A 23,216-nucleotide genomic window follows, 5' to 3' on the forward strand; every position below is an offset into this window, starting at 1 on the left:
ATGTCATTGGGCCGAAGGCCATAAGGCCGAATGCTGTTAGGCCGAAAAGGTCGTTAGCCTACAATAACCGCTGTGAAATATAACTAGAAAGAAAAGCCTTTGATTAAAAGAAGAAAAAACACTGATGAATATGTTAGCTAATTGAAATTGTAGGAAATGTTATTTCGGCCTAACGACATGCATCCTATAGCAATGGATTGAATCAAAGTAGGCACCTGTGTTGGATTTGTAATCATGTTTTTGTTTTGGAATATACAGTCGACTCTCCACATCTCGATATCGAAGGGACCATCGAGATAGGGAGAGATCGAGACAATGAACAAATTTTGAAGGTGAAGATGAATCGAAACCAAACTTCAAATTTTCAAGAGCACAAATATGGAGAACCGAACACCCCTTCGAGCTGAAAACTTAATCGTTTGGTCACCACCAGCCAGTGACCAATCGATTAAGATTTCAGCTTAAACGGGTGTTTAGTTCTCTAGATTTGTGCTCTTGAAAATTTGAGGTTTGGCTACGATTCATCTTCACCTTGAAGAATACTAGATTGAAAAACACTCCGTTACTAAGAAAATAATAAACAATCAGACGTCATTGCGCATTCCTAATTTGTTTTGAATCCCAAATATTTGGTCTAGTATGATATTGATCATATCGATATACATAGAGAAAATTAGGAACAAAAAATCAACACTTCGAGATACGGAGATATCGAGATAAGGAGGATATCGAGAAGTGGAGAGAAAAAATGTATGCAGAATGAAGGGACCTAAGAAGTCATCGACATAGGGAGAGATATCGAGATATAGAACATCGAGATGTGGAGAGTCGACTGTATTAGATATCTCGAAATGAAATTTATCAGTTCTGTCCACTACCTGCACACTAAGTTGACCTCGCCAATTTTGGTATCGCAGCAAGTAACAACTGATTTGATATATTGCACTTCTCATGACTATTCGACCAGTGTATTAAAACAAAATTGAATCACAATTATATCAACATATGTTACAAATATCAAATTTTGTATTATTCTCGTTATAAATTAAATTCAAAGTTTTAACTCATACCATACTGCCCATAACTGCATATCTGTAACATTCGACAAAAGTAGGCATTGAGTAAATGGGATACCAAGTTTGCATTTTAATGCAGTATGGGAGCAAACCAAAATTTAAAAAAATCACTAAGAATTCAAAAGTGCTTATTTGAGACTGAAATTTTGTACAACTCATATCGCATACTAGGTGATTAGTCAGAAAATAATTCTGATAGAAATTTTATTGCTATTACATTATGAGGCTCATTTAAAATCTCAATGTGACTGTTATGCGATTATATTTACCAATGTGACAAAACAACTTGGTATTTTTTTCGAATTTTCTAGAACAATCTCATAGATTTTAGTAAGTTGATCGAAACTATTTATCATTTGATGACTCTCCATGGTATTATGTCCAATTTATCAAAAATGTCGAATGTGACTGTTATGCAGTTATGGGCAGCATAGTCATAACACAATTTGTTATGATGAATCTAGAAGCAATTCCTTTTTATTTGGGAAATAAATTTCAGTACATTTACACAAAATCAGTTTTTGAAAATTCTCTGACAGAAAGGGATCGATTAGCTTTGTCCTTGAACTAATAAATATTTAGAAGTAGGAAATTATTCTAATTACATCAAAAACATTTTGTGTGTTACACCACAGTGCTTCGACTATTATTGTTCAAAGATCAATCATTGATTTTATTTTTGGGAAACGCAAATGTTTGAAAACATATAAAAATTCCAACTTTAATAGGAAGTATTTGATACCTACACCATAACGAGTAACATGCATCCTGAAACACCTACATGAAACTAGTTTTAATTGATTTAACAAGTTGTCATTCCATTTTCCATACATAATTTATAGAAATCGCATGTATTGAACAAGCACACGGTCAGCATTGAAGCAAGCTATACCCACAGTAAGCTCCTTCTTGCGAATGACCAGTTTTTCTTGCGCACGCATCAATCCTATGGACTAGTAAACTCATGCAGCATAATCGACTCTGGTTAAGTTGGTTGAACTTTTTGAATCAACAGCTTTCAACTTCCTGCTGCTTGGGGTGAATTGAAACATTACATGGAAAATAGAAGGCAATGTAATCATATAGCCTCCTCAAAGACATGCCAAAGGCAAAAGCGATGTCACACGACACGTACCGAGCTGTCGGAGCCTGTGATAAATGGTCGCAAATTAAAGGACAGAAACGATAGAAAGAGAAAAGTGGATTAGAAAGTGCTGGATACGTCTAAGAGTAATTGCAGTTGGTATCGAATTTTACCCAAGTCAAAGGTCAGATTGATGTAAGTAATCGAAGAGTTTTCTATAGAGCCGTTTGCCGCAAGGTATGGCTTTGGTCAGTAATCTGATAATTGAAAGACTGTTTTACGGTTGTGTTGAGCCAATTAGTGCTTTTTATGCATATCTGTTACACACAATGCACAAGATTGCTTAAGATATCTTACACCGAATATATATCGACCCATTTCAACATGTTTCTGAAATAGTTCAAACTAAGCCTTAAAGTTCACATTGTGATATAGTTGAATATTATGGCGTGTGTATCAAATAAATGGTGTGCCACTGGGAAAAGATAAATTTACACCTGATTGGTGGACCCCACAAGCCATTGGCGGTGATCCGAATCTTATTGGGGAGGGCCTGAGCGATTTTCTCTGCAAGATTGAACTGTGTGATTGGATAAATGTAGGTCTAATAGAGGGACTCAAATGCGAAAAAAATGCCACGCGGAAAATGAGGCGGACCGAGATGGAGCATGACAACATGTTGGGCTGTAGAGCATTATGTAGGGGTCTGGCTGACATGAGGCGGATTCAACACTTGCATCGTTGTCGTTTTACGGGGGTTTTCATAGGAGCATATGCGCGGGGGCAACGCTTAACATAAATTTTGCATTTAATCTTACGCAACAGAATTCTGTGGCTATGATGGTAGAAAAACTATCTACATGCATTAAGGCTTTAGGGTTAGGAAGCGGGTTGGTTTCATACTAGGCGATGGGAATGGGAGACCTGCTATACCTACGTTCACCTGTCGTCAAACTATTCCAGAACAAGCATCTATGCGCTGCAAAACTTACATTGGATGGAAAGATTATTGATGTAGAAACAGGTGAATGTGGTATGCTGGAACGATCGCTTGGTACGGAGAAATAATTAAAGCTCACTCCTCGAACCATGATATAGTTTCAAACCAATTAAATGTGCAAGAATCAAGCATAGTTTCGTACAATTTAGCAGATTAAAATTAACGTATCAAAAAACTAATAAGAATACGTCAAAGGTCTCTTAACTTCTAATATTTTTCTATAAATGGCGTGGCACTTCAAAATGAAGAAAATAAATGTGAAGAATTTTCTCCAATATTTGTAGTTACAAGTTTAATTTGTATGGATTCTGGATACTGGATTCACTGGAAATGAAATATTTAATCATCAAATGATAAATACTTTCGTTCAACTAACTGAAATCTGTGAGATTGTTCTGATAAATTTGAAAAATAAAAAACAGGTTGTTTTGTCACAATGACCGCATAACAGTCACATTGAGATTATACATGAGCCTCGTAATGAAATTTCTTTATGAATATGATATGATATGTGTAATAACACCGCTAGCGCATGACGGCTCACCATAGCAGCATGTCCGAAAGAACTACAGGTCCAAAGCCCTGATAAAGGTGGATAGTTGCGATGGCTATGACCGTGGTCATCATGTAAAGAACAAACGGACAATGCTGTATCGTGTCAAAACTCTTCACCAACCAAGAAAGGCAAAAGTAGAACAAACGGATTGATTTTACGGCAACAGACCCGGCAACGAATAAAGGACAACGATTGGAAAGTTTAATCTTGGAACGTGAGAACTTTGAATGAACCCGCACGTGTTGGGCTTCTGGCTCGTGAATTGCGGAATGTCGGCGTGAACGTGGCAGCTATCCAGGAAATACGCTGGCCGAGAACCGGAGAATATGAATTCCGAGCGGTGGACTTCATCGCCAACATTTTATTAAAGTACCACATCTACTACAGCGGTGGCGACAGAGCAGAACGTGGAGTTGGCCTCGTATTGATTGGGAAGCAGATGAAGCGAATTATTCGGTGTAAACCGGTAAGCGACCGAATCTGTGTGTTGAGAATGAAGGGCAAGTTCTTCAACTACTGCCTGATCAGCATATATGCGCCAACGAACGATAAGCACGAAGACATGAAGGATGAGTTCTATGAGAGCCTGGATAAGGCCTACGGAGAGTGCCCAAAACGAGACGTCAAGATAGCCATCAGTGACGCAAATGCGTAGATCGGGAAAGAAGATTTCGTCCGACCCGTCATTGGAACGGAAAGCCTTCATTCCGTTACCAATGATAATGGCCTGCGGCTAGTAACCTTCGATGCTGCTAGAGGGATGGCAATCAGCAGTACCTACTGACGACACCCGAGTGGCGATGCCTGCTCCCAAATAGACCACGTGCTGGTTGATGGGCGACATTTCTCAGATGTCATGGATGTCAGGACCTTACAAGGCCCTAATATCGACTCGGATCATTATCTCGTTGTAGCTAAAATTCGGGCGCGGTTATCCAGCGTCACGAATTCCACAACAAACAGAACGCTGCGCTTCAATATACAACGCTTGTCGTCTGATGGGGTAGCTTCACAGTACCGTCAGCAACTAGACGAGCAGTTGGGAAGAATCAATGTTGCTGGAGGCATCGACAGCCTGTGGGACCCTATCCAAGAAGCTGTGACAACAACGGCGCGGGAAGTGATTGGTGTTGGTCAACGACGAAGGCGAATCGACTGGTTCGATGAAGAGTGCCAGAGAGTTACAGGCATGAAGAATGTCGCCATAAGCCGTATGCTTGTGGCCGGTACCCGACAGAACAGAGAGCGGTACAGGGCAGCGAGAGCCGAAGAAAAGCGAACCCATCGCAGAAAGAAAAGGCAACACGAAGAAAGTGTGGTAGCTAAAGCTCAAGAAAGCATGAACCGGAATGATATGCGGAGATTCTATGCAACGGTCAATGGTGCGCGTAACAATACCGTACCAGTGCCCACCATGTGCAATAATCGAGAAGGTAATTTGCTGACCCATAGAACGGCGGTGGCTGCCTGGTGAAAGTAGCACTTTCAGCAATTGTTGCACGGTGAAAATGGAAATGTAGCGAGGAAATAGCGAGGAACAGGATGAGCATTGATGATGACGATCAAGCTGTGGACCCTCCGACCATAGGAGAGGTTAAAAAGGCTATCAGCGAGCTGAAGAACTGTAAGGCTGCTGGGAAGGACGAGATCCCGGTCGAGCTTCTCAAGCACGGAAGTGAGCAGCTTTATCAGTCGATCTACCAAGTACCTCTGAAGGTATGGGATGACGTAGAATTGCTCACCGGCTGTTTGGATTGCCTCATACGCCCAATCCACAAGAAAGGGCACAGACTGGAGTGTGCCAATTACAGAGGAATTACCCTGCTGAATTCGGCGTACAAAATTCTGTCGCGCATCCTGTTTAACAGACAGAGACCGCTCGAGGAGTCCTTCGTCGGCGCTGGTTTTAGTGAAGGCCGTTCGACAACGGACCAGATGTTAAGCTTGCGAATGATCCTAGATAAATTCCGGCGAAACGAATTAGGCTGATACTTTCTAAGCTGGATGGTTCGAAATCAAGTGTTCGGATCGCAGACGAGGTGTCAACCTCGTTCGTCACGTTCGACGGGTTGAAGCAGGGAGACGCACTTTCGAATTCACTGTTCAACATTGCACTCGAGGGTGCAATTAGGAGATCTGGCGTGCAGAGAAATGGCACTATTATCACAAGGTCCCACATGCTCCTTGGCTTTGCGGATGATATAGAACTAATTGGAATCGATCGCAGTTCAGTGGAAGAGGCCTTTGTGCCTCTGAAGAGGGAGACAGCGAGGATAGGCCTGACCATTAATTATACCAAAACAAAGTACATGGTTGCAGGTAGATATAGAGTCAGGCATGGTGGTGTAGGTGCTGAGGTAATGTTTGATGGGGATGTGTTTGAGGCTGTTGAAGAATTTGTTTACCTTGGAACACTTGTGACATGTGATAACAACGTTTCCCACGAAGTGAAAAGACGTGTTGCGGCTGCGAAAAGGGCCTTTTACGGACTATGTAACCAGCTTAGGTCCGCAGCTTGCAAACGGAAACAAAATTCGCCCTGTATAAAACATTGATTTTTCCGGTGGCATTATTGTACGGGCACGAAGCGTGGACGTTAAAAAAATCAGGCTGGAAAGCTCTCGGTGTTTTCGAGCTAAAGTGCTGCGGACAATACTCGGTAGGAAACTCGAAAATGGTGCGTGGCGCAGACGCATGATTCACGAGTTGTATAAAGTGTACAAAGGTGCGAATATTATCTAGCGTGTAAGATACGGCAGACTTCAGTGGGCTGGTCACTTAGTGCGAATGTCGGAAGGAAGAATTGCGAAAATAATATTCAGCAGGGAACCATCTTTGTAGGCTTGCTGTCCAGCATTCTTGCAACATGCCTTGCCCATCATATGTTTCTTGCTTTGGCCACCTTCTGGATACTGGGTTCGTGGTAGAGTTGGGCGAGCTCGTGGTTCATCCTTCGTCGCCTCACATCGTTCTTCTGCACGCCGCCAAAGATCGTCCTAAGCACCCGGCGTTCGAAGATTCCAAGTGCTTGCAAGTCCTTCTTGAACATCGTCCACGTTTCATGCTACAGGTCTTATGAGCGGTTTGTGCATGGCACATTTTTTATTAATGCATTGAGCATTTTGAATTCGGTGATGGTTTTGGGCTAGGATTCAAGTTCTTTGAGGTACCTAAGGTAATAAGAAATGAAAAAGATGTGGAAATTCAAGAAACTTTATAAATAATTTTATAAAATTTGTGTAAACTTGATCTGCTTGGCAGAATGTATCAATGGTTTTAGTTTGGAGAATATTGCATACAAATGATGAATTTGCAAAAAAGCTCTAAGATCATTAATTTGAAAAAGCTCGTGAAACAACAAGTTGAGAAAAAGCCTCTATTCCGGTAAGGTTGTAAGGCCAAATAGAAAAAAAGCATATGGCAAGGTTTTTATTCAATTCTGTGCTGAAAATCATGTTATTCAAGTCGTCACACGACAACTGCGTAAGAAGTCTCAGAAGTGAAGCTCTATCGGAACATGTAACCGAATGTCCGAAAATGATCAGATTTACTGTATATTTTTTTTTATATAGCATTTATTAATTCATGAATAGAAAATCAAGAATTTTAAGCCGTCGCACAGTGGTAAAAAATGGTAACAAACCGACGAAGAATTCTGTATCTTCTGAACGCAACGAGTAATCCTTGAGAAAATACCTGTATCTTATGTAAAAATGTCTAAGGAATCGAATGAAACTGATTCTGATGGCCGCACGGATCGTTATCATGCCCATTTTACCCGAATTCCCCATTTTTATTAGGTATTTGATAGGATTTCTCACATTATATGCAGGGAAACTGTGTATGAGCTATTGAAATGACGATTTTCAAACGATAGGAATATGAAGATGTGGATGCAGAAGTTTGACCTGACCGCACGGATAGTTATCATGCCCATTTCACCCAATTTCCCCATTTTATCAACTTTTTCATATAATTTATCATATTATACGCAGGTAAACCGTTTATTAGCTATTGACATAACGTTTTCTAAGCGGTAATAGCCTAAAAAAGCGAGTGCATGAATTAAAACTGACCGCACGGATCGGTACCAAGCTCATTTTACCCGAATTCCCTCATTTAACAGGTTTTTGATCGGATTTCTCATACTATATGGGGGGAAACGTTTAATGAGCTATTGAAATAACATTTTTAAGCGATAACAGTCTGATTAGGTGAGTGTATGAGTCTATGCTGACCGCACGGAACGTTATCATGCTCATTTCACCCAAATACCCCATTTTATCATCACTTCTTCCATGCGATTTATCACATTATACGCAGGAAAACCGTTTATTAGCTATTGACATAACGTTTTCTAAGCGTTAATAGACTAGAGACGAAAGTGCATGAATTAAAACTGACCGTACGGATCAGTGTCAAGCTCGTTTTACCCGAATTCCCCAATATATCAGGTTTTTGATAGGATTTTTCATATTATAAGCAGAAAACTGTTTGTGAGCTATTGGAACAATATTTTCTAAGCGATAACAGTCTGAGCATGTAAGAGCAGGTGTTGAAACTGACCGCACGGATCGTCAACATGCCCATTTTACCCAAATTCGCCATTTTTATGAGTTTATTTTTCATAAAATTTACTTTACTATAGGCAGGGAAACAGTTTATAAGCTCTCGGCATAATGTTTACGTAGCGATAATAGTCTAGACAAGGGAGTTTAAATTCTTGCACTGACCTCTCGGATAGGTATTATGCTCGTTTAACCCGAATTCCCCCATTTATCAGGTTTTGATAGAATTTCTTATATTATATGTATGAAAACTGTTTATGAGCTGTTCAAATTACGTTTGTTAGATGAAAGAAATGTAAAGATGTGAGTACATGAGTTGGACCTGACCACACGGATAGTTATCATGCTCATTTTACCCAAATTCCTCATTATATCAGGTTTTTCATGTGTTTTATAAGATTATATGCAGGGAAACCGTTTATTGTCTATTTACATAATGTTTTCCAAGTGATAATAGTCTAGAGGAGGAAGTGCATGAATTAAAACTGACAACACGGATCGGTAGCATTTTCATTTTACCCGAATTCCCCAAATTATCAGACAGTCTAAAGAAGTGAATTTGGGAATTAAAGTTGATCAAACGGATTGGTAACATGCCTATATTTTTATCCAAATCCCCCATTTTTATCAGGTTTTGGTAATATTTCTCATATCATGAAGAAAATTTATTGTAAACGTCTTATAGGCAATTATAGTCGAAGGAAATGAGTGCTGCATTTAAAAGGTATCACAAGTGTCACCAATTCTCCATATATATCTGTTCCTTGATTGGACTTTTTTTAAGATATGCAAAAAAAAACTCTAAACCGGTAACGTAATCCAAGCAACAACAGTCAAAAAAGTAAGTGCAGTAATTCAAACTGAGCGAACGGATTGCTGAAATGCTTATTCTACCCACATTTTCTATTTTAATCGCAATTGTAAACCTATTGAAATAACGATTTGTCAGTGTCAAGAGCCTAAGCAAATGAGTGTAGGAATAGAAACTGATCGCAAGGTTCGTTATTATGCTCAATTTATCTATTGGGAGCTGTTTCTTCGGAATAAAAACCTATCGACAGCAGTGTTCATAGTACATAGCTTCAAAGCTAAAATTTATTGGAAATATTACATAATTCTTTCACTTTAGAATACATTTAAAATAACTTACATTCTAGTTTTACTTCAAATTTCCCTGAGGAACAAACTCGCCACCCTTTCTTACTCTATTCCAATTCACAACTAATCCACTTCAATACAGTTTTATATATCTACATACAACAAGGTAAGTGTTGCCAGTTTCACCAAAAATCTATCGCAACATTATCCATATATCTCCATTTTCCATAGAAAAATTTATCATTTTGACTCAGGAATAACTTTTGAAAATGACCTATAATTTTTAGCACGCAACTTATTTGAAAAATTTTAAGTACGAAACTGTTGATTTAATGGAAAAATGTTCTATGAAGAAGTTGTAGAGAACCGTTTGGTCTACAAGAAAAAAATATTTTGTCACTAAGAAAAAGGAATTTAAACTTTTTATAAAGTTTAACTGTTTATATAAGAGCGAATATTAGTAGTCTTCGCAGAAGCCTGATCATATGGGGAATTCGGGTAAAATGAGCATGATGCCCATCCTGACCACACAGTTTAAATTCCTGCACTCACTTTCTTAGCTTCCCAACATGTAATAACAGAAGTCCTTAAAAAGGGAATTTGCGTAAAATGAGTATGACAATGATCCGTGCGATCAGTTCTAAAATCAGCACTCATTTGCTTAGGCTCTTGACACTTAGGAATCTTTATTTCAATAGCACATAATAAGTTTTCTTGGACATAGCACGAATAATACTCTAGGGGTCGTCCATAAATGACGTAGCTTTTTAGGGGGGAGGGGTCTTCACGAATTTTTTTTTTTTTTTTAACAATTTACACCGTCTTTAGCCATAGGCTGCAGACTGAACATAACTAACATTAGACAACGGACACACGGAACGTCCAGTGGACCAGTGAAGAATTTTTCGTTTGACGAAAAGTTTTCTTCGGCTGGGGCGGGAATCGAACCCACACTCCGTAGCACAATACCGCCTAAACGACTGACGCCGCTAACCGCACGGCTACGAAGCCCACAAGTTTATAATTTGTGACGATGTGTGACAAGGGGGAGGGAGGAAGTAGCATTTTGAATCACTTCGGTAAACTAAGAAGCGCTGAAAAAAATGACTCACAATTATTTTTTATCAAAATTGTTTTTTCTATGCTTGATTTATAAAGTTGGGTTATGAAATGATGATTCAGCTTCAAAACATTCATATGACAAGATTGAAAAAGTTCAAAGAAATTTTAGATTTTATTGATAAATGCAATCCAACAGATTTTTTAAGCCTATAATAATTATGTAAACATTATATTGTGTTCATGTCTAAATAAATAAATTTATAAATAAAAAAATTGAAAGTTAAATAAATTAATAAAAAATCGATGCTTGACGGGTTGGAAAACTTTGTTTTAGTTTTATTCACATTTTCTGTTAGAGCATTATTTAAAAAAAAAATCGTTATGGTGAATATTACATTAAAACAAGATATTTATTCCGTGAATTATGCTTTCAATGTTGCAGGAGATCTTCACCCAATCAACTCATCGATTTGTTATGATATATCAATGCTCTTGATGTTATCGAAATTGTTCTATCATTCAATTTTCTGAGGAACATTTTCATTGAAATCTATTTCCTAACAACGAATAATTAAAAAAAAATCCTCTAATATAACGAAATTTCTTTTGAACATATTATAAAATCTATTGTACTCGACTCGTTACTGTTAGCTTCAGCAATCCAATTGAAGCTTTTTCCTTTTTTTCTACATTTTCAGCTGTAAACTTGTTCTTCATGGTAACAACAGCAAAAGTAATACAATTTAGCCAACAACTTAAACAGGAAAATGTTTATTTTAAACTGTTTTCCAAGTAACTTTTTAACGCTACTTTATATCAAACGTTTGCAAACCATTATTCGTTAGACTATCCTTACGTTTCAGTCAGTAAATAATATCGAACTTTGTATTGATATGCTACTTATTTTCCAAGGGAGGTAACAGCATTTGTGACGAAATGCTACGAGGGGGGAGGGGGGGGGGGTTTAAAAAATCAGTGAAAAATGCTACGTCATTTATGGACGGCCCCTTACAATTGTGATAAAAATAGAAAATGTAGGTAAAATGAGCATTTCAACAATCCTTCCGCTCAGTTTAAATTACTGCACATACTTTTTTGACTGTTGTTTCTCGGATAATGTTACCCTAAATAACTCATTAGAGGTTTCTTTGCATATAATAAAAGAAGTCCAATCAAGAATCAGATAAATATGGAAAATTTGGGCGAAATGAGCATGATCACAACCCTTCTGATAACTGTTATTGTCGGCGCGGTAAAAAGTTAGAACCGATTTCTCGCCGAAATTGGATTTTTCTCAGAATCTATGCGAGATACCTAACTTCGGAAGTGGTGTATTCGATTCGCATCCGCATGCGCTCTAATGCGCCCTGCTTCCAAAGTAAGGTATCTTGCATGAATACCGATAAAAATCCATTTTCAGCTTCCCTGAATATATGAGTCAAGATATATCAGGGTATCAGATTTATTATCAGAATCATCAGAATTTCAGAATTCAGGATTCAGAATCAGAATAATCAGAATATCAGAATTATTAGAGGATATATCAAGATCAATATTAGGATGAGGCTTCAAGTTCACTGAAGAAGTCAAGAGACAATGGGGATTTTGGGTAAAATGAGAATGATAACGATCCATCATCCGTTTGATTAATTGTAATTTTTGCATTCCTTTTCGCTGACTTTTATAGCATAGAAAACATTACGTAACTATTATATCAGAAATTAGAACGAGAGTCTGATAATTTGGGGAATTCGGGTAAAATGAAAATGCTACCGATCCGTGTGGTCAGTTTTAATTCATGCACTTCCTCCTCTAGACTATTATCACTTAGAAAACATGACGTAAATAAATACTAAATGGTTTCCCTGCATATAATATGATAACACACATGATAAACCTGATATAATGAGGAATTTGGGTAAAATGAGCATGATAACTATCCGTGTGGTCAGGTCCAACTCATGTACTCACATCTTTACATTTCTTTCATCTAACAAACGTAATTTGAACAGCTCATAAACAGTTTTCATACATATAATATAAGAAATCCTATCAAAACCTGATAAATGGGGGCATTCGGGTTAAACGAGCATAATACCTATCCGAGAGGTCAGTTTAAATTCTTGCACTCCCTTGTCTAGACTATTATCGCTACGTAAACATTATGCCGAGAGCTTATAAACTGTTTCCCTGCCTATAGTAAAGTAAATTTTATGAAAAATAAACTCATAAAAATGGCGAATTTGGGTAAAATGGGCATGTTGACGATCCGTGCGGTCAGTTTCAACACCTGCTCTACATGCTCAGACTGTTATCGCTTAGAAAATATTGTTCCAATAGCTCACAAACAGTTTTCTGCTTATAATATGAAAAATCCTATCAAAAACCTGATAAATTGGGGAATTCGAGTAAAACGAGCTTGACACTGATCCGTACGGTCAGTTTTAATTAATGCACTTTCGTCTCTAGTCTATTAACGCTTAGAAAACGTTATGTCAATAGCTAATAAACGGTTTTCCTGCGTATAATGTGATAAATCGCATGGAAGAAGTGATGATAAAATGGGGTATTTGGGTGAAATGAGCATGATAACGTTCCGTGCGGTCAGCATAGACTCATGCACTCACCTAATCAGACTGTTATCGCTTAAAAATGTTATTTCAATAGCTCATTAAACGTTTCCCCCCATATAGTATGAGAAATCCGATCAAAAACCTGTTAAATGGGGGAATTCGGATAAAATGAGCTTGGTACCGATCCGTGCGGTCAGTTTTAATTCATGCACTCGCTTTTTTAGGCTATTACCGCTTAGAAAACGTTATGTCAATAGCTAATAAACGGTTTACCTGCGTATAATATGATAAATTATATGAAAAAGTTGATAAAATGGGGAAATTGGGTGAAATGGGCATGACAACTATCCGTGCGGTCAGGTCAAACTTCTGAATCCACATCTTCATATTCCTATCGTTTGAAAATCGTCATTTCAATAGCTCATACACAGTTTCCCTGCATATAATGTGAGAAATCCTATCAAATACCTAATAAAAATGGGGAATTCGGGTAAAATGGGCATGATAACGATCCGTGCGGCCATCAGAACCAGTTTCATTCGATTCCTTAGACATTTTTACATAAGATACAGGTATTTTCTCAAGGATTACTCGTTGCGTTCAGAAGATACAGAATTCTTCGTCGGTTTGTTACCATTTTTTCCCACTGTGCGTCGGGAGATATCGTCCCTTACATATATTGTCTCTTAAGGTTTTGTACGGAAGCCGATAATCGGTGACCAAGTTCCCGGAACGGCCACATTAGCCTCCGAATCCGTCCCATTCATAGTACATACAACATTTATGACATGGAATCCAAATGTCATGCATGGTGGTAATAAAAATGTGTCTCCAATTATACTTGTGTTGTTGAAAACTACGAAATACATCCAATCATATAGGACGATAAACCAAATTTTCCTATATTTATGAGCGGCTCATAAATTGAAATAAATTCTAATTCCATCAAATATTTACGATGATTTCCTTACCTGATATTTTATCTCGGGTATCTTATTGGATAAATTTTAAAAAGAGGCGTTGGTGATAAACTTGTACATAATAAGACTTTAAAGTAAAAAATATCTTTAAAAGATTCGTTATACTATATATAGAATTTGCGATTTGCAATAATTAACTCACAATCACCTAGACTGAAAATTGACAGACTATTCAAGGGGCGGTCCAATAATTACGTAAGACAATTTTCTGGGTTTTTCGACCCCCCCTCCCCCCATGGTAAGATTTTTTCTATGAAAATCAAAAATAAATTGTATGGCACGTAAGAAATCTCAGAACCAACCCCCCCCCTCCCCCCATAAACCCTTACGTAATTAGTGGACAGTCCCCAAGAGTATTGAATAACATAATATTTAAATTGAACTTAGTGACCACATTGCACTCAATCCGCATACAATATTATTTTAATTGTCAATGCGTTTGTTTACAATAAAAACATGCATAAATGCATCGTAATTTTGCATTGCAATAGGCATTATTGTAAACCATGATTATAGTAAACCATGATAAACCATGATTTCTTACAAACTAAGCTTAAAACGCCGACGAAGCATGTGTTTGCTCTTACTGTAAAAATGTCACTTATCCATCATGCTCATCAAACACGAAGGCGCACGATGTTCAATCTTCGTCACTAATGCTTCAACCATAAACCAGACGACCTCTTCCTTTAGGTGCTCAACATTATGATCAGATAAATGTTGCAACATCCAAACGAAAATAAAATACATTCCCACCAATGTAGCTGCCTTTGCGTACATTTGATTGAGGGTGCTATAAATGATCAATCTGGCCACTCCGCAGATCGTGATGCTCAATTGAAGAAATATTAAAAAGTAATACAAATTGGCACTTGGTTGCTAATGAAGCTCCATATGCTTTGGAACCAGTTGAACTCGCGCCACACTTGGAATGATTACTGAACATTGAACAGGTCGCAAAATGGTGTACATCACAGAGTCAATAAAAAAAAGTGAATGGCTAGGAAATTGACATCTGATGACCATATGACAAGAACATTACATTTGTGGGAAAATTTGCGTTTAATGTGGATGTTACCTCGCTGGTCCGATTTCGTAATTCGACTAATCTTGTCTGAACCATTGAAAAGAGATTATCGTCAATCGATTAACATTCTTGAATTGCATCATTTTGCCATCGAACAATGCAATTAACCTTTTGCCGTTTCGTATTATCCACCGCGAAAGAAAATTATGATTGCCTTGCTGGTATTATCGGAGAGAACAACTATCAAAAAAGGGTAGTAGATCGGATGAAAATATTTCACCCTGCATTTATGTATGAGCCGGGTAAGCAACAGCAGGACTAGGTACCTACTAAAATATCATCACCGACCACCACGCCTTCGTGGTGGAAGAAACACAGTACAATAGAACGGGGTAACTTTGATAGTGTTTTGGAAGAATATCATCAAATTTTAAAACAAGTACTGGTATCTCAGTTATTGTTGCAGCTCAAAGCTAATAGATTAGAGACTGAATGCAAGTTTTACCATGAGCATGAACATGGATGACAGCTTCATAGTTGCACTCCGTGATTGACCAGAAGAATCGAAGTTGCAAAGAGATTTAATGAATGCGGCTTGGGATTAGCTAACCATTCTCAAAGGGCACAAATCGAGAACTCAAAGTTTAAGGTGAAGATGAATCGAAGCCAAACTTCAAATTTTCAAGAGCACGGATCTGGAGAACCAAACATCCGTTTAAGCAGAAAACCTAATCGATTGGTCACCACCAGCTAGTGACCAATCGATTAAGTTTTCAGATAAAACGGATGTTTGGTTCTCCAGATCCGTGCTCTTGATAATTTGAAGTTTGGGTTCGATTTGGCGGCCATCGACGAATGGAAGGAATGTTACCATTGTTACTAGAAGCCGGATGTACCTCTGCATCTCCACAGTTGTTAGTAATGGTGATGTGATCCATGATATAAACACGCCTAAACGGATTACCGATATTACTCGACACAATCGATGGAACAAACATTATTCAATTAGAGATCGAATGCAAGTTTAACTATAACTAGTCGGTCAAGGATTAGACAACTTAATTAAATAATTGTAAAATAGATTGTTTGTAAGTGCTTGAACATAGCTAAAATCTCATCATTTTTTTAAATTCGAATATAAAGCTTCAAATATTCTCGATCCCAACAAAAATAACTCTGATTAATGCTCTTCACTTTTGCATTTGTTCTGCTTAACTGATTAACAGAAATTATTTTTTTTTAATTAGTTTAATGTAGAAAAGCTACCCGCATTATCAAAGATACACCGTTTTACGGTACATGTACGGTTAAATTTATTGCATACAACGTGCCGTGAATCAGCTCATGGACGAGGCGCATAATTTTGTTATTGTTCACTCGACGACACTGAATCAATAATATGACATCGAAATGCAGCGCTATCGGAGCCCCAACTTTGTTTCTTTGGACTGTCAATGACATCAGGGCAGCAGGAATGACGTCGAAACCGACAGATCATGAATGCTTTTCCTCTGCACCCTGATTGGCAGTTTTGTCTTCCTATGCGAGAGACACAAAGTGCTACAAGAAAGTGATCTCCCGTCTATATCGCTGTGCTTGACGCGCAAGCTACATGTATGTATTATGTAGGTATTTATGAAAAAGGAAAAAAGGGATACAACTATGATACAATTTAATATATTTGTATTTTTTACCGTAGCTCAAAAGCAAAATAGACAGCGAGTCTATAGTAATTATTCACAGTAACAACTATGTCATCACCTAGTTGCAGATTATTTTTTGAAATCTACATAAATTATTTTGATATAACTTCGAAGTTTGTTGTTTGTTTTTACTTAATTGGTTTGAGACCACCTCCAGATCATGTTGCACCTGTTGAATTCTCATCAAGTAACCACAAGCCATATATCGCGCTCAACCTCGTATATACGATTAATTTAAAGTTACTACTTACAGGCTTATTAGCATTCTCCTTCTTGACATCACGTCCCTACTGAGACAGAGTATGCTTATCAGCATAGTGTTCAATATGCATTTCCACAGTTATTAACTGAGAGCTTTTTTTTCCAAAGTTGCAATCAGTGTTGTGAAAAACATAATTTCTCATAACTCACGCTTGAGATTTTTCATGCGTGAGTTGTTAATCACGCAATTCAGCCGTCAAAAAATCATGGATGATTTGGCTCGCCCTTTTGACTTATTGTCTCGTATTTCCACAGTTTACTCACACACGGTAATAATTTCTTGTTAGTCTGGTAAAATTATAGTAATCCTTTCTAACATAAACAACAACATTCGGGTTTCACGAGCTTTTAACGGGTTTTGCGACTGAATCATTTTTTACGGTTTGAGTTGATTGATTGATTTTGCATCAAAATCTCAAGCGTGAGATTTGCGAAGCATATCTCTAATGAGTTTGCTCTCAAGGGAGAGCGTGTTGATTGAGATTTGAGTGTGAGTCTATAAACACTGGTTGCAATATTTTCCATTGAGTAGATACAGTTCTCGCTTTTTTTTCATTATGTGTAGGCAAAAGAGAGAGAGAATACCGTACTATTTTCGGACGAATGTATAATCGACTCCGTTAAAATTTAAATTTATGAGTTTTTTCTTCATTTATTATGTTGGATTCTTTCAGTACTTCATCTACACCGCAACACTTTAAATAATAATGCGTTCACAAAAAAGTCATGTGGCGATCAAACATTGAAAATCAATGATATTAATGTCGATTAAATTTTTACCGTCGCCCATTTCTTTTTCCGGATTTTAACATGATAGGTATGTAGCTTTGCACAACATACAACTGAGCTGCAAAAGCAATGTTACATTTTCCGTCTGACCGAATAGACTATATACAAGTAAAATCAATTAAAACCAGCCTTAAAGAGGAAACATGCCTCTACTGAGCTGCGACGATGTTAGAAGTGGCTCATACTTACCCTTCGACTTTGTGTGTGGTCGCTGGCGGTTGTGTGAATGGTGAACATGTCATATTACATCTCATTAAGATTTCATTATCTTTTTCAATTAGCAAATGTTAAGAAATGGAAATCAATGTTGACACATGTACTTACATGCTTATCCTTTATCCGAAATCCTTTGGTTGAATTGTCACACTGGGTATTTAGCGATTTAGCGGTATGGTCATAGAAGTTCGCTATTTCGTACATATGACGAAATAGCGAACTTCTATGATAATTTGAATGTTTTCACAGTTCGATAGATTTTGTGTATTTTAGTAGAGAGAGTCAATCTTGTTGTTAATGTTAAAATGCATCGAAAACAAACCTCGAATTTTTAGTAGCAAAACTTTAGAGAACCAGACAACCGTTTTTACTGACTGACTTGTGTTAGCTCATTAGTCATTTTCTGGTGGTGATCAATCGATCAAATTTTCAGCGCGAACGGCTGTTAGGTTCTCCAGATTAGTGCTCCTGGAAATTTGAAGTGTGTTTCCGATGCGTCTTCATCCTAAAACATTCAAAGAGATGAAAAAAATATGAACGTTATCGAAATTTAACATATGGCCAAATAGGGAACCACTTTTACCATAACTGGTACATTTTTCCTACTAGTTGTTATTCATAGTGATTTAATCGAATTGGATATTCGAACAATAAAAGCAGTATAATTTACGCAAACCATTTTAGCTAACTTTTTTTCATTTGATCAGACGAAACAGGTTAAACCAAAGATTTTCAGAACGTGCTTCTCGGAGCACTTTGTGCTCATCGAAGTCATAGCAAGTGCCTCACGACTCCAACCCCGACAATTAAAAATGTTTCAAAGGGAGACGAACGATAACTAGGTACGTTGTTAAAATCTGGAATGATAGCAGACATGGTGTCATGAGAGATTCTCCGCATTTCAATGTGTTTTCAAACAGGGCTCCGCAAGTAAAAAGGTCTGAAAACCCTGGGTCAAATTAGTCTCACCATGTCTAATTTGAATTGAAAAAGCAAGTCGAGAAATGTTGTGCCAACGATGTTGATTTTTTATTTGTCATACTACCAAAAATAGCAAATTCCAATAAATTTGTATCGAAAATAACTTTATTTTTGAATATTTTATAGTGAACTAATCTCTTTTTTTTCAGGCCGCTTCCATACTCACTGGGACCCTACATAAAGTACGTATAGACATGTAGTAATGTAAATACTGCGCAGTATAGTTCAGTTTGGTCATGAAGCTTATTTCACTGATAGTATCTGCCATACATAATCAGCAGTTTCCCGATGTATACCACGTCATTTTAGCTGCACATCATGCTTATCGCAAATGTAATGCACAATTCGACACTGTTTCTTTATAAGATCTTAAATGACATGAAAGATTTCTCTTCATCGATCCTCTCTCCATCAAATGCAATAAATCTGTAATATTTCTTGTTCATAAAACAACGAAGAAAAACCGATAAATGCAGATAAGCCTCAATTAAAAATCAATTTTGAATTGATGAATCTCATCTTCATCATCATTCACATTATAACATTACATTGTTATTATAATAAAATAATTCGGTTCGCAGCTGCCTCGCTCTATCCGCGGCTGCGGCCAACACTCTCCAGATCATGCAGCACCTGGGCAGCCCACCGTGCCCGCTGTGCTCCTCGCTTTCTTGTACCTACCGAATCGGAAGCGTTCATCATTTTTGAGTTGTTGTCTGGCATTCTTACGATCGCAGCAAGCCGTGCGTACACGAAGAAATATTTTTAGCTAATTTTTTAGTTTACTTTACCCAAAATTAAGTATATCGATTTTTATTTTTATTATGTTTGAGTCGAAAGAACTCAATTTTGCGTTAAATCAACCCAAAATTGAGTATATTTTTCTAATGGAATTAAAGCCAAACTACCTAGTGGGGACCTTGGAAATTTAGCCAAAATAGAGTTATTGGGCTCAACTACGGAATTGCGTTGAAACAACCCAAAATTGAGTTGAATTCCGTCTCCGTGTATGTTATATTTTTTTTTTGTCACGTTCGCTTCGATTCCGCGTTTTCAATTCGGCTGGCGAAAAATAGAATCGGCTACGCCGCTTGTTTCAGTTTTTCAAATAATAATTGGTGGTGTTCTGCGGGGCGTAATTACGTAATTCGCTTCGCAGTAGTTTGGCCGGCACCACGTCACCCGGATTTTTTGTTTGCTTGTGATTAGTATGATTTAAATTTATAGCTAGTGGAACAATTCGAATCTTTTGAAAAGGTGAAAAGTGAAGAGCGAGTATTTTGTGATGGCATAAGTCAGTAAGTTTGTTAATGTTGATTGATAAAGGAGCTTATACAAAGGAATTTGGTGAGTTTGTGCTGATCAGTAGCGCATGATGATTGTAGATGTTAAACATTTGTCGGCCAGAACTTCTAACGAACGTATCCTATGACACTACCCTTTCCAGCAACATTCCACGGCATCCAGTAACACCTATGAGAGATCGTAGAGTTCTCTGCACCTTTCTTAAGTAGGTGTTCAATCAATCATCCTTTCCCATTCCCCAGCCTACGCAAGGACGTGACCAGGACAGCTCTCGACTATTGGAGGATGCATCAATCTGATCTAAGAGTTAGAGGTTAGTCCCAAATTTCTGACTTTGGTAACGGATGGGAAGGAGGAAACTCTCATACAATGGTCATGGACTGTACCACATACGAATTTGTGCGAAATGCTTAATGCTAATGCTAGGGAATGCCAGATCATAAAAGATGCTCCGCCCAACGCATTCGTCCAGCTTTTGCTACCTTCAGCATGTTAGGTTCGCCATATCAGTAAATAATTTATCTACCACCTACAAGGTATCCCGTCAATCGCAAAGGCTCCCCCAAATCAATGCGATGTTTTACGGCGACAGCGACAATCAATCGTCGCGATTTCTCTGCATGCATAATTTTATGACCATGCCCAAGCCACGGTAGAGGGTCTTGTTTCCCGGACTCGAAAAAATCCCGATTTTATTTTTAAAAATCCCGGGATTTCCCGGGATCCCGGGACAAAAATCAAATGCTTCTGAGAAGGCTACATAACAGTCAGAGTGGGTTTTGAAGCAATCTTTAGTTTTATAGAGTAGTTTTATAATAACTGAACCTGTTTTTGAAGGTGAAGTTGAATTCTTACACTGAAACCAACTCTTCGTATTTTATCCAAAATCCATTTCGTAAAACAAGATTTCGTACATATAACGCTATTTTCATTCATTGTACGAATTATTTGTACTTGATAGAATTTCGCGATTCAGTGACTTTACGAAATAATCGTAAGATGTACGATGTACAACTCGTAGATGAGCGTTATCGTGTTGTTCGTATTACGAATTGTTTAGTGTTATGAAACTGATCGTTTAATCTACGAACTTCGGTAATGAGTTCGGTAAACAAATAAATAACCGATCAATCAGTAATTTGCTTCAGAAGAACCAACTGTCAAAATTGCTGATTGATCGGTAAATTTTACCGAAACAAACAAGTCTGCAATGTAAATCAATTTACCGTAAATCTGTAATTCTCGAACCAATATTGAGCCCTGGAATCACCGAAAAATTAGAATTTTTTCATGCCATCATTTTTTTTTTTTTTAGTATTTTTTCAAACATTTCATTTATTATTTCTTGTATCTAGGTGTTCTGTGTTATTACACAACACTATCATCCTAATTTGGTAAAACAAATCTAAGATTTTATTAACATTGGTTAACAACATATAACATTTCATTTGCCGTAGCAGTTCAGAATTTTTACAGGTGAGTTGATTTCACCTGCTTATAAGAGAAAAAAAAAAACGTTTTGAATATACTTAACCTAACTTAACCTAAACATATAACGCATTAATCGTGTCAATAGAAGATTGCAACGATTTTTGCCTGAAATTATTAATTATTTTATTTGACATTTGTTCCAATGTTTCAACATTGGATATTCTATGTAACTCATTGGTACTATACCAGGGAGGAAGCCTCAGAATCATTTTCAAAATTTTATTTTGAATTCTCTGCAGAGCTTTCTTCCTGGTACTACAACAGCTAGTCCATATTGGTACAGCATACAACATGGCTGGCCTGAAAATTTGTTTGAATATCAAAAGCTTGTTCTTAAGACAAAGTTTTGATTTTCTATTAATAAGGGGATAGAGACATTTTACATATTTGTTACATTTGGCTTGAATGCCCTCAATGTGATTTTTGAAAGTTAAATTCTTATCTAGCATGAGCCCTAGATACTTAACTTCATCTGACCAATTTATTGGAAACCCTCTCATCGTGACAACATGTCTACTTGAAGGTTTCAAATAAAGAGCTTTTGGTTTATGTGGGAATTTTATTAGTTGAGTTTTGGAAGCATTAGGAGAAATCTTCCATTTTTGCAAGTATGAAGAAAAAATATCCAAACTTTTTTGCAATCGACTACAGATGACACGCAGGCTTCGACCTTTGGCGGAGAGGCCTGTGTCATCCGCAAACAAAGATTTTTGACATCCCTGAGGTAACTCAGGTAAGTCAGATGTGAAAATATTGTATAATATTGGTCCCAAAATGCTGCCTTGAGGAACACCAGCTCTTACAGGAAGTCTTTCAGATCTGGAGTTCTGATAATTAACCTGAAGTGTACGATTTGACAGATAACTTTGAATTATTCTAACAATGTATGTTGGAAAATTAAAGTTTTTTAATTTTACAATCAAACCTTCATGCCAAACACTGTCGAATGCTTTTTCTATGTCTAGAAGAGCAAGACCAGTAGAATAGCCTTCAGATTTGCTGGAACGGATCAAATTTGTTACACGTAAAAGTTGATGAGTGGTCGAATGTCCATGGCGGAATCCGAACTGTTCATTGGCAAAAATTGAATTTTTGTTGATGTGGGCCATCATTCTGTTCAAAATAACCTTTTCAAAAAGTTTACTGATGGAGGAAAGCAAACTGATTGGACGATAGCTAGAAGCTTCTGCAGGAATTTTGTCTGGTTTTAAAATTGGAACAACCTTAGCATTATTCCATTTGTCAGGAAAATATGCTAATTGAAAACATTTGTTAAATATATCAACTAAAAATGATAAGCTACTTTCTGGAAGTTTCTTGATGAGGATGTAGAAAATTCCATCATCGCCAGGAGCTTTCATATTTTTGAATTTTTTAATAATAGTTCTCACTTCTTCCAAATCAGTCTCCCAGGCATTTTCGAAAACGTTCTCTTGATTGAGAATA

The 23,216-nt window shown here is 37.4% G+C and overlaps 1 protein-coding gene across 2 annotated transcripts in view; it reads left to right on the top strand.

The window, feature by feature from the left end:
* LOC5570607 (cadherin-99C) overlaps positions 1 to 23,216 on the top strand; it is a 414,362-nt gene that overhangs the window by 179,562 nt on the left and 211,584 nt on the right. Inside the window, exon 3 of one of the 2 annotated variants that reach the window (XM_021853635.1) lies at positions 19,124 to 19,156. The exons of the other annotated variant lie outside the window; for it this stretch is intronic. The gene's annotated coding sequence lies outside the window, so the exon portion shown is untranslated. The remainder of the gene's footprint in view (positions 1 to 19,123; positions 19,157 to 23,216) is intronic. 2 annotated transcript variants of the gene reach the window in all.

The sequence above is a fragment of the Aedes aegypti genome, chromosome 1 (assembly GCF_002204515.2).
Source record: "Aedes aegypti strain LVP_AGWG chromosome 1, AaegL5.0 Primary Assembly, whole genome shotgun sequence".
In the NCBI taxonomy this organism is placed as follows: Eukaryota; Metazoa; Arthropoda; class Insecta; order Diptera; family Culicidae; genus Aedes; species Aedes aegypti.